The sequence below is a fragment of the Bombina bombina genome, chromosome 4 (genome assembly GCF_027579735.1).
Source record: "Bombina bombina isolate aBomBom1 chromosome 4, aBomBom1.pri, whole genome shotgun sequence".
In the NCBI taxonomy this organism is placed as follows: domain Eukaryota; kingdom Metazoa; phylum Chordata; class Amphibia; order Anura; family Bombinatoridae; genus Bombina; species Bombina bombina.
Genome location: NC_069502.1, coordinates 659,681,285 through 659,695,037, shown reverse-complemented (window position 1 = coordinate 659,695,037; position 13,753 = coordinate 659,681,285). Strand labels below are relative to the sequence as shown.

Sequence of the window (13,753 nt, the reverse complement as noted above, 5' to 3'; positions counted from 1 at the left end):
GTATTTATATGCAGTCACCAATCAGCAGCTAGAATCTAGGTTCTGTGCTGCTCCTGAGCATTTCTAGATAAACATTTCAGCAAAGAATAACAAGAGAAGGAAGTAAATCAAATAATAGAAGTAAATTGGAAAGTTGTTTAAAATTTTATGTCCTGTCTAAATCATGAATGTCCTGACTTTACTGTCCCTTTAAGGAATTACTTGCTCAAGCTGGTTCAAGTTGACATTGCAAAAATAGTCATCCTGTTTTCTAGTAGAACAATAGCTATCAACAATGCACACACTAATCTGATGATAACGTTTCAACAGTCCAGGATTACTGGTGTTATGATCTTAATGTACCAACTTGCTAAATAACTATAACAAGTCAGGAAGAAGAAACACAGGTGTCATTCAATATAAAGGGGTATATTTGTAATTTGGCTAATTGTTTCAGATAAAAGGGACAGTAAAGTCAAAATTAAACTTTCATAGTTCAGGCAGTGTTAAACACGTTTCCAATTTACTTCTTATCAAATTAGCTTTGTTCTCTTGGTATCCTTTGTTTAGAATAAATATAGATATGAGCTTAGGGGTGTGCACATGTCTATAGCAGTCTATGGAAGAAGTGTTTGCAACTATATATACCATTGTTATAAACACTACTGCCAGTTGGCTAAAGACATGTGCACGCTCCTGAGCTCACCTATGATTACTCTTTAACAAAGGATACCAAGAGAACTAAGCAAAACTGATCAATTAAGTAAAATGGAAAGTTATTTAAAATGTCATGCTCTATCCATGCAATTTAAGTTTAATTTTGACTTTACTGTCCCTTTAATAAAGTGTACCTTCCCCAGGTCATTGCTGTACATACATTCTTAAATGTCTATGCAGGAGTTATATTTAAGTATAAATGTAGCCTATTTAAAATAGCAACGTCTATTAAATAACTTTATAGACGCTTGGTAGTTTAAGTTTAGTGGACTGTTCAGTGTTAAAAAAACGCTGCACCATTCTTTATAAAATTTGTCATTCAGACAGATTTTTTCTAGCGAGTGCTTTTTGTGTCATAAAAAAAATAACAACAGCAGCTGAGATGTAAAGTTTTAAATTAACTTTTTTGGTGTATTTGAATTAATAAAGATATGCTCAGTCAAAGTAGCATTTGAGGTAAATACATACAGGCAGCTGCACAGCTTTCAGGGACTCAGGCAGTCAACCTTAGTGAAGCCTGAGTGCAAAGCCCATAGGGAAAATGACAAACAAAATTATTAGCACAACGCATAGAAAGTCTGGCACTCTCTTACAAGCACACAGCTAGATTACAAGCAAAATGGAACAATTAGTTAGAGTATTTGGGCCAAATTGTGATAGGCCCAGAACAACGTCAAGGTCTCTTCCTCGGTCCCCAACATACAGCTACACAATGCACGCTTTCAACCAAACACACTAAGATTCAAACAAGGGTGACATAATCTCCATGTACAAAACACGTAAATTGACTGTACTCTCAAACCGGACAGGTTAATCTATTGACAGGTTAGATAAACTAAGTTCCTTTAGAAGTTAGTCTAAGTCAGTTTAATTTTTTGGAAGCCTAATGTATGTGTTTATTATTTTTACCATAAGTGGTTTGATTTTATATGCAGCAGATACCTGCTGATATTTTTATTATTCGGTTAATTTCAATTGTTTCTATCAATCTGTTCATGGGTGCGCAATTGTAATGGCTGTCGAGTCAACTCCTGAATCCTGCGGGTCAAAAGTGTAAAGTAAGCTGGGAGACTGAGAGGTTCCAGTCTGCTTGTTTCGCACCTGGAGATGCTTCACTCTTTAGCAAGAAATGATTTATCTCAAAATGTTTATTGTGATTGGACAACACTATGGGCCCAATGATCTAAAGCTCTCTGAGGTGGCGAGATTATTAAAGAATGCTCACCAGTACTTCTATTTCCCTGGGTGGAATGATCTAAAGCCAGTTTTTACCCAGGAAGACAGGGTGTCTCACTAAGGGGCGTATACTTCATTTTTGTATGTTATATGCACAATAAAATTCAAATTTTAAAAATCTTACAAAATGAATAATTGAAACCATTCAAACCAAAATACGCAGGAAAAAATTGCAATGTTAAGGTGCGTATGCTTAAGTACAAAATACAAAGCGTAATTGTTGTTTTTGTAAGAATGGGCTGAACATGGTTGTTCCATGGCAGTATATGAAATTGTCTCTCTAATCCCAGCGTAATTCTGTAAAGATTTTCACACTACAGATCTCACAGCTTTTTTTCACCAACTAAAAGTTGGCCAGCTTTTCTCAAAACACTGAAAATATTTATAACTCTAATAGAAAAACACATGCATACGGAAATATAGGCAATTGTAAGATCCTATGCGCAAAAAGCAGCGTAATGTGATTTATATTGGCTGCAGGATTTAACATTTAAAATGTGCCCCCCCTACTTCGCTCCAGTGTGCAGTTTCCCTTTCCAGCTAGCTCCTTTACTTTTAATAGGAGACATCTCACCAATCACAAGGACTGACCCTTTTTTTATTTTTTTTATTCATTATTGAAAGTTTGATTGATAGTTCAACATTGGTATCATTAGAGCCAAACCGATCAATTACAAATGACATGCTCAGCTCAAAAAGCCTCATTCAGAGATTTACAGTATCATTACAAAACTGAGCATGAAAATTGGGCAATGAAAGGAAACAGAAATAGACAAACAAACAAAGGAAAAAGGTTGTCTCACATGTATAATCGGATATTTAAAATAGATGTTGTCAATACAAATACCGGGAAGTTGAGTATGAAGAAATATAAACTTTTTCAATACTACTACTTCAAAGTCTTTTCTTTGTAAAGTCATTTTAGGGTTGGGCATTTTAGGGTTTCCCATATGAAAATCATATCATAGTAAAAGTCGAGGCGATTAATAGATAAATAGAAATATCTCTCCAATTTTAGATTTAGGGACAATTGTGTTATCCATTCCAAGGCCGTGGGAACTCGGGTTTGTTTCCACAATCTCGGGATAAGTTGTTTTGCGCTGTTTATCGCAAGGTGGAGTAGGGTTGTATGTAGTTTAGACTGTAACTTGGGGATGTCATGGAATAAGAAAATCAAGGGGTCAAGCGGTAGGTCACAATCTAGAATGTAATTTATTTGGGTTTTTACTGAGTTCCAAAATTGTTGAATAAAGGGGCAAGACCACCATATATGATGTAGGGAGCCTACCTTTTTGCATTGTCTCCAACAACGGTCTGTGGCTTGTGGGAATATATATTTTAGTCTTTGGGGTGTAAGATACCACCTGACAAGAAGTTTGTAATTGGTTTTCAGAAGCGAGCTAGAGTAGGACGATTTGGAGAATCTGGAGAATATTACATTCCATTCCTTTCAAGAGACTTGAACCTCAACTCCATCTGCCATCTTTGAGTGTATGATGGTAAGGAGTCTTTCAGTGGATTAATTAAAATTGTATAGAGCAGTGAGATAGCATTTTTAGGAGAGTTAGATTCACTGCAGAGGAGTTCAAAAGCTGTTTGGGGTCTTGTGAGTTGAGATTTATATTTATGAGTATATAAAAAATGTGCTAGCTGGTGGTATTTCAGCCATGAAGAGAAGAGTCCCTCGCCCAAAGTTTGTATATGTGCCTGTGGTAGTAATTTAGTAGAGTCTGTTAATAAATACATTGGCAGAAGGTCATGTTTGTCAGGATGAACTATCCTCATATTGGTTTGTCCTATTATAAAATCGGAATTCTGTAAAATGGGTGTTAGAGGGGAAGGGATTGAGTAAAGGGCAGGGAACTTTTTCAGGATCAAGTTCCAGGTATCGTAAGTTTCTTTAATTATTGGGTATTTGTGTATGTTATGTGATCTGTGGTTTGTAGATATACAGATAGAACTTCCCAATTGGGGAGTGGATATTAATTCATATTCCAAAGGGACCCATGCTTTATTTGTTTGGGGATTGTTATAACTCCAATCAATAATTCTATTAAGAATTGTAGAAAATCTGTATAATTGAATATTTGGGGCACCCAAACCCCCCTTTTGCTTGGGTAAATAGAGCGTGGACTTAGCCAGCCTGGGAGGCTTTTTTCGCCATATGTAGGAGTTTAATATGGTTTGTAGTTTAGGAATGTAAGGTTTGGGTAAGGGTATGGGGATTGCTTAAAATACATAAAGAAGTTTTGACATAAGCATAATTTTAGCTACTGCTATTCTACCCGTCCATGAGATATTTTAGTAATCCAGGAAGTGGTGAGTAGTTTAAATTCTCTAATTTTTTCATAATTTAGCTTGTATAACTGTTGCGGATTAGAAGAGAGATCGATGCCTAGGTACTTCAGGGCCTCCTTTTGTATTCTATTTGGCGTCATAAGTCTTAAATTAGTAACTTCTCGGCCAGGTAATTCTACGGGGACTATTTCTGATTTAGAAGAGTTGATGGCATAATCAGATACGGTGCTGTACTCATCATATTTGGTTTGTGCAGCTGGTAGGGATGTTTGTTAATTAGTCAGGAATAATAATAGATCATCTGCAAATAATGCCAACTTATGATGTTGATGACCTATTTGGAATCCTGTGATTTCAGGACATATTCTGAGTTTAATGGCTAGGATTTCCATGCTTAATATGAATAGTAAAGGAGATAAGGGGCAACCCTGCCTTGTACCATTTTTGGTACATGGGGAATGAGTCAGATAAGATACCGCTAACTTTTACTTTGGCTGTCGATGTGTGGTATAAAGAAAAGATTTTCACAATGAATTCCTCAGGGATGCCAAATTTTTGTAAAGTGAGATATAGGAAGGTCCAGTCCAACCTGTCAAAGGCCTTTTTGGCATCCGTTGCCAGGAGGACTGATAGGATTTGATGTATTTTCGCATATTGTATAAGATGAAACATCCTGGTGGTATTATCTCTGGCTTCGCGTTGTGGTACAAATCCCACCTGATCCATATGTATCAAGGTGGGCAGGACTGAATTCAGCCTTTTTGCTTAAATCTTCGCAGTTTTTTTTTAGATCTACATTAAGTAGTGAGATAGGCCTGTAATTGGACGGGAAAACTTGAGATTTTCCCAGTTTCGGTAGAACCGAAACATGAGCTTCAAGCATTCTTTGTGGCATGGGATGTGTGTTATCGACTGATTGAAAGAGAGAGAGCAAGTGGGGGATAAGTAGATTTTTATGTTTTGTATTAGAAACCACTGGTCCAGGGTTTTTGCCCATTTTCAAAGCTTGTATTGCTAGGTCAATTTCTTGGGATGTGATTGGTTGTTTTAAAAATTCTACCATATCAGATGAGAGTTTTGGCATAGGTATATATTTTAAGTAATCCTAGCATACCAAGGTGTGGGTCTCTTTTGTTCTCAGGGGAAAAAGATTATAAAGATTTGCATAATAATCCTTAAAAGTTTTTGCAATGTTTAAAGAATCTTCTATAATAGTATGTTGGTTATCTTTAATGCTATGTTTATATGAAGAGTTTTGTTTTTGTTTAAGAGCTTTAGCTAGAAATGTGCCTGCTTTGTTACCTTCTATGAAAAATGTTTGTTTTAAATAAAAGGATTGTTGTGTTTTTATTAGCAATAGGTTATTCAGTTGAGATCTAACATTATTTAGGGCTTTTAACGTGGTGTCATCTGTGGGGTGTCGTTTATGTAGGTGATCTAGATGAAGCAGCTTTGTCATTAGTTGGGAGTATTGGTCTCTTTGTATTTTTGATTTATTTGCTCTAAGTTTTATTAGTTCTCCTCTAATTGTACATTTATGGGCTTCCCATATCATTCCCAAATCCATGTTATCAGTAACATTTTCTTGAAAGAAATTGGTAATGGTGTTCTCAATGCATTTTTTTTCATTGGGTCTAAAAGTAGTGTCTCATCTAAGCACCATAGAAAAGGTTTGAGAGGTTGAGAGGGCCAGCTAAATCTGCTAATAACCGCTGAGTGATCTGACCATGTTGTGTGTGTTATTTGCGAGAACTTTAAATGGGACAGGAATATGTGGTCTGCAAAAATATAATCTAAGCGGGAGTGTGACTTATTAGGGTTTTAGAAAAAGGTGTAATCTTTTATGTCCGGGTGGAGGTGTCGCCAAGTATCATGAAGAGATAGTAGGCGAATGTTGGTCCAAATGGACTTCAACTTTGTTTTAGAGATATTTATCATAGGATTGGAGCTATCTTGGGTTGGGTTTAGGGGGATGTTGATATTGCCTGCTACTAGTAGTGCTCCTTTGGTAAAATGAATTGTGAGTTTGGTTATGTGCTTAATAAAGGTAGATTGGCGCATGTTTGGAGCATAAACGTTAATTATTTTTATAGGTCTCCCATAAAGTAGGCCTTGCAGGCTAGGAATCTGCCTTCATCATCTTTTTCTATGTGTTGAATATGAAAAGGAATGGATTTATGGAAAAATATACTAACCCCATTAATTGTTTTGGAGGGGTGACTATTATAGAAATGTAGAGGGTATTGTGAGGAGTTCAATAACTCAGGAGAAATGAACAACTTTGTTCAAGACAATAGGGGGATATCCTGTATTTATAACTTATCAGCAATAAACTGAAATAACAATTCTTTGATTAAGCAAGCTAGTCCTAAGAAATAACAAAAAGGCAAATGTTCAATTGCAAGTTTCAGAACAATAATACATTAAACATCAGATCAGCTGTATAATAATTTGTGAACAAACCGTCAGAAGGTAATATGAATCCTGATAGATGTCAAGTTCACCATTCAAAAGTCTTGTAAACAAGGAGTTCTGACCACAAGTGATGGTCTTCCTAGGTATAGTGACCTGAAAATAACGTTATAACCAGTCATTCTGTAGGATTCAGGTATCAGTAGATTTTTGCGGTTTTGGTTGGAACCCATTTGCCATTTGGTTCTCTGTGTCCTTCGGGAACTCTTTAAGCTAGATTCTCCTTCTTTAGCTGAAGGAGCTGTAAGAGGATGAGGAGGTTCTATATTTAGGTCTGTGTAGAAGGACTCTCTGAAGGATCTTTGCAGGTAAAACTGTTAGCCTTGACGGATAACTTGAAGGGAACATGGGCAATCCCTATCTATAAGGGATGTTATTAGAGCATAGGTGAGATGTGATTTCTTGGAATTCTTGCCGCCTTAGCAAGGTTCTGGGGGCCCAAATATGCATAGATCTGAATTTTATGGTTTCTGGAAGGTAATTTGTCTGAGCTTTCTGGAAATTTGCACTAATTTCTTCTTGTTGGTTGGTATTCCCTTGAATTTTATAACAACATCTTTGGATTTGCTGTACTTGCCGGGCTTAGGTGAAGTGCTCTATGAGCTCTGTTGAATTTATAGCGAGGACTCGAAGGGAGATCCCTTAATATTACTAAAAAGATCTACTAGGAATTCACTTAAAGAGGAGGTTAGGATGTCTTCTGGGATACCTCTCACTCTAAGGTTCTGTCTTCTTTCTCTATTCTCCAAAGTCTTCTAACTTGTCATAGAGTGGTATAATGGAGGCTTCTTGCCCTCTCACGAGTTGGTGTAGTGTTGAGATTTACTTCCTGGTTGCTTTCCTGTACTTCTGCCAGATATTATACTTTACTTTCAAATTTCATTGATGTCTTTTCTCAGGGCCGGAGAGTTCTTCTTTAATACAGCTGCGTACTTGACCTAGTAGTGCTGTAAGATGCTGTTTTGATGGGATGGATTTCCAGTAGTGATTTAGATATGGATACGTCCTATCACATCAGATCCCTCTTCTTCCATGTCTGAGGTAGGATGGGGACGGGTTTGGGAAAGAGCGTGTAGGGAGTGCTTGCTCCCGATGTTGCTGGTTCAGCTAATGTGAAAAAGTTGTTCAGTCGTGGAGTTCCAACTTATTGATGGTTTTTGTGGTTTTATTCCTGTTTGGTGAGCTTCTTGGGTGACATTTTCACTCAGGTAGTAAATTTTCAGACAATGAAACTCACTGTTCCCACCAATCTGTGCAGTGTCTGGGATAAGATTTCTGGCACAATAAGTTTAGAAGCATAAATTGCCATCTCTTTTTTTATTATTTTATGTTTTTTTTCCCCTTCATAATAGGTAGTTGTTCTAGATCTCTACTTCAGCACTCTCTAACTTTTTAAACCCCTCGGGAGGAGGATATTCATGGGTGGTTATTATATTGAGGCGTTAGCTGGTGCACATTTAATCAGATGCCAGAACAGTAGCAGAAATATAAATAGGGTCAATTCTAGGCAATAGCTAAGCATCCACTATTCTTTTATTTAGCTATTGTTTGTAGATAATGGGTGATGTAATGCTGGATGTTCCTGCTATGTAAAGATATAAAAGCCTAGAGGATTAGGAGACGGTGCCACATGAGGAGGCAAAGGACATGACTTATTTGCTATAATCAGAGTTGTGAAATTGTGTGGTTTTGATTGGGCCCCTATGTGCTGCACCTCTTTTGTTTTCTAGATGATCGGCATTAGAATAAAGAGAGTTTGTGCAGCAAACAATCTCTTCAAAATTGAGAATTTAGGCCCACCTTTACCCACTTATTTCATAATGTGCCTCTTACTGTTTGTATATTATATCTATGTTTATGTCACTGCATAATCTGTTGTAGCTCTACAAATAAATGGTAGTAATAATGATAATAATTTTGTCATTCCTTGTAGATGAAGAGGGGAACATTCCAATCACTGAAGGACATTTGCTTTTACATATGAGAAATATAAGAAATACTTACATAAAACACAGTACACAACGTACACATCACAGGCATACAACATAGATTTTTTTACAAAAAGAAACAAGGAAATGTTGTGTACAAAAGTTAATGCTATAGTTTAAAAAAAAATCTAAAATTAAACTCCCCCCAATATTTAATAATATAATATATTATAATATAATGCAGTATCCATGCTTTTTGATGTTTGATTTGGAAACTCGAGTTCTGATGTAAGTTTTTTTGACACTGAATTCAATTATAAATGAACTAAAAGTAGTTTAAAAAGTATATTACTTTCACCTAATTTAAAGTTGAATATTATTAAATTTAAAATTGAATAATATTGTATTTGGGCTTCAGCTTTGTCCAGAATACTAAGACCTAGATTTGGAGTTTGGCGTTAGCCGTGAAAACCAGAGTTAGAGGCTCCTAACGCTGGTTTTAGGCTACCGCCGGTATTTGGAGTCACTCAAAATAGGGTCTAACGCTCACTTTTCATCCGCGACTTTTCCATACCGCAGATCCCCTTACGTCAATTGCGTATCCTATCTTTTCAATGGGATCTTTCTAACTCCAGTATTTAGAGTCGTGTCTGAAGTGAGCGTTAGACAGCTAACGACAAAACTCCAGCCGCAGGAAAAAAGTCAGTAGTTAAGAGCTTTCTGGGCTAACGCCGGTTTATAAAGCTCTTAACTACTGTACTCTAAAGTACACTAACACCCATAAAATACCTATGTACCCCTAAACCGAGGTCCCCCCACATCGCCGCCACTCGATTAAATTTTTTTAACCCCTAATCTGCCGACCGCCACCTACGTTATACTTATGTACCCCTAATCTGCTGCCCCTAACACCGCCGACCACCTGTATTATATTTATTAACCCCTAATCCTGCCCCCCACAACGTCGCCGCCAGCTACCTACAATAATTAACCCCTAATCTGCCGACGCAAAGCGCCGCCACCTAATTATAGCTATGTACCCCCCCCCCCCCCCCCCCCCCCCCTAATCTGCTGCCCCTAACACCGCCGACCCCTATATTATATTTATTAACCCCCTAATCTGCCCCCCTCAACGTCGCCTCACCTGCCTACACTTATTAACCCCTAATCTGCCGAGCGGACCGCGCGCTACTATAATAACGTTAATTAACCCCCTAATCCGCCTCACTAACCCTATATAAATAGTATAACCCCTAATCTGCCCTTCCTAACATCGCCGACACCTAACTTCAATTATTAACCCCTAATCTGCCGACCGGAGCTCACCGCTATTCTAATAAATGTATTAACCCTAAAGCTAAGTCTAACCCTAACACTAAACACCCCCCTAAGTTAAATATAATTTAAATCTAACGAAATTAATTAACTCTTATTAAATAAATTATTCCTATTTAAAGCTAAATACTTACACTGTAAAATAAACCCTAATATAGCTACAATATAAATTATAATTATATTGTAGCTATTTTAGGATTAATATTTATTTTACAGGCAACTTTGTAATTTATTTTAACAGGTACAATAGCTATTAAATAGTTAAGATCTTTAATAGTTACCCTAGTTAAAATAATAACAAAATTACCTGTAAAATAAATCCTAACCTAAGTTACAATTAAACCTAACACTACACTATCATTAAATTAATTAAATAAATACCTACTATTACCTACAATTAAACCTAACACTACACTATCAATAAATTAATTAAATACAATTCCTACAAATAAATACAATTAAATAAACTAGCTAAAGTACAAAAAATAAAAAAGAACTAAGTTACAAAAAATAAAAAAATATTTACAAACTAAGAAAAATATTTACAACAATTTTAAACTAATACACCTACTCCTTAGCCCCCTAATAAAATAACAAAGACCCCCAAAATAACGAAATGCCCTCACCCTATTCTAAATTACTACATTTCAAAGCTCTTTTACCTTACCAGCCCTGAACAGGGCCCTTTGCGGGGCATGCCCAAGAAATTCAGCTCTTTTGCCTGTAAAAAAAAACATACAATACCCCCCCCAACATTACAACCCACCACCCACAATACCCCTAATCACTAACCCAAACCCCCCTTAAATAAACCTAACACTAAGCCCCTGAAGATCTTCCTACCTTGTCTTCACCCTACCAGGTTCACCGATCCGTCCTGAAGAGCTCCTCCGATGTCCTAATCCAAGCCCAAGCGGGGGGCTGAAGAGGTCCATAATCCGGCTGAAGTCTTCATCCAAGCGGGAGCTGAAGAGGTCCATGATCCGGCTGAAGTCTTCATCCAAGCGGGAGCTGAAGAGGTCCATGATCCGGATGAAGTCTTCTATCAACGGCATCTTCAATCTTCTTTCTTCCGGATCCATCTTGCAGACCTCCGACGCGGAACATCCTCTTCTCCCGACGCCTACTAGCCGAATGATGGTTCCTTTAAGGGACGTCATCCAAGATGGCGTCCCTCGAATTCCAATTGGCTGATAGGATTCTATCAGCCAATCGGAATTAAGGTAGGAATATTCTGATTGGCTGATGGAATCAGCCAATCAGAATCAAGATCAATCCGATTGGTGATTGGCTGATCCAATCAGCCAATCAGATTGAGCTCGCATTCTATTGGCTGATCGGAACAGCCAATAGAATGCAAGCTCAATCTGATTGGCTGATCGAATCAGCCAATTCGATTGAACTTGATTCTGATTGGCTGATAGAATCCATCAGCCAATCAGAATATTCCTACCTTAATTCAGATTGCCTGATAGAATCCTATCAGCCAATCGGAATTCGAGGGACGCCATCTTGGATGACGTCCCTTAAAGGAACCGTCATTCGGCTAGTAGGCGTCGGGAGAAGAGGATGTTCCACGTCGGAGGTCTGCAAGATGGATCCGGAAGAAAGAAGATTGAAGATGCCGTTGTTCGAAGACTTCATCTGGATCATGGACCTCTTCAGCTCCCGCTTGGATGAAGACTTCAGCCGGATCATGGACCTCTTCAGCTCCCGCTTGGATGAAGACTTCAGCCGGATCATGGACCTCTTCAGCCCCCCGCTTGGGCTTGGATTAGGACATCGGAGGAGCTCTTCAGGATGGATCGGTGAACCTTGGTAGGGTGAAGACAAGGTAGGAAGATCTTCAGGGGCTTAGTGTTAGGTTTATTTAAGGGGGGTTTGGGTTAGATTAGGGGGTATGTGGGTGGTGGGTTGTAATGTTGGGGGGGGGGGGTATTGTATGTTTTTTTTTACAGGCAAAAGAGCTGAATTTCTTGGGGCATGCCCCGCAAAGGGCCCTGTTCAGGGCTGGTAAGGTTAAAAGAGCTTTGAAATGTAGTAATTTAGAATAGGGTAGGGCATTTTGTTATTTTGGGGGTCTTTGTTATTTTATTAGGGGGCTTAGAGTAGGTGTAATTAGTTTAAAATTGTTGTAATATTTTTCTGTATGTTTGTAAATATTTTTTTATTTTTTGTAACTTAGTTCTTTTTTATTTTTTGTACTTTAGCTAGTTTATTTAATTGTATTTATTTGTAGGAATTGTATTTAATTAATTTATTGATAGTGTAGTGTTAGGTTAATTGTAGGTAATTGTAGGTATTTTATTTAATTGAATTTTATTGATAGTGTAGTGTTAGGTTTAATTGTAACTTAGGTTAGGATTTATTTTTACAGGTAAATTTGTAATTATTTTAACTATTTTAGCTATTAAATAGTTCTTAACTATTTAATAGCTATTGTACCTGGTTAAAATAATTACAAAGTTGCCTGTAAAATAAATATTAATCCTAAAATAGCTATAATATAATTATAATTTATATTGTAGCTATATTAGGATTTATTTTACAGGTAAGTATTTATCTTTAAATAGGAATAATTTAATTAATAAGAGTTAATTAATTTTGTTAGATGTAAATATATTTAACTTAGGGGGGTGTTAGTGTTAGGGTTAGACTTAGCTTTAGGGGTTAATACATTTATTAGAATAGCGGTGAGCTCTGGTCGGCAGATTAGGGGTTAATAATTGAAGTTAGGTGTCGGCGATGTTAGGGAGGGCAGATTAGGGGTTAATACTATTTATTATAGGGTTAGTGAGGTGGATTAGGGGTTAATAACTTTATTATAGTAGCACTCAGGTCTGCTCGGTAGATTAGGGGTTAATAATTGTAGTTAGGTGGAGGCGACGTTGTGGGCGGCAGATTAGGGGTTAATAAATATAAAATAGGGGTCGGCGATGTTAGGGCAGCAGATTAGGGGTACATAGGGATAATGTAAGTAGCGGCGGTTTACGGAGCGGCAGATTAGGGGTTAATAATAATATGCAGGGGTCAGCGATAGCGGGGGGCGGCAGATTAGGGGTTAATAAGTGTAAGGTTAGGGGTGTTTAGACTCGGGGTACATGTTAGGGTGTTAGGTGCAGACGTAGGAAGTGTTTCCCCATAGCAAACAATGGGGCTGCGTTAAGAGCTGAACGCGGCTTTTTTGCAGGTGTTAGGTTTTTTTTCAGCTCAAACAGCCCCATTGTTTCCTATGGGAGAATCGTGCACGAGCCCGTTTTTGAGGCTGGCCGCTTGCGTAAGCAACTCTGGTATCGAGAGTTGAAGCTGCGTTAAAAATGCTGTACGCTCCTTTTTTTGGAGCCTAACGCAGCCTTTATGTGGACTCTCAATACCAGAGTTATTTTTATGGTGCGGCCAGAAAAAAGCTGGCGTTAGTTTTTCGGGTCGTTACCGACAAAACTCCAAATCTAGCCGTAAGTTAGTTTACGTGTCAGTGTTTAAGGATTTTGTTAAAGTTTAATTTTCCTTGAAACCAAGTACATAATATACAAGTAACCACAATACATTTAATGAGAGTCTGCTAAAAGGCTGGATAAACTCAGTTTTTATTAAAGCCAATCTAGGTTGGTTTCATTTTGCGAACCTCAAATTTAGCTGGACTCTAGTCTGTTGATATAGATGAGCTTAACCAACCTCATTGAACGTTTTTAAAAGAAAAAGTTAGATGGCTAGTCACAGCTTTGTGAATAAACCTAAGTGAAGTGTCTGATTATTAAAATGTACAAAAGATATTTTTCTGTAATGAT

The 13,753-nt window shown here is 37.5% G+C and overlaps 1 protein-coding gene across 50 annotated transcripts in view; it reads right to left on the bottom strand.

Moving 5' to 3' along the window:
• TRDN (triadin) overlaps positions 1–13,753 on the bottom strand; it is a 950,114-nt gene that overhangs the window by 196,388 nt on the left and 739,973 nt on the right. The gene's annotated exons all lie outside the window — the stretch shown is intronic.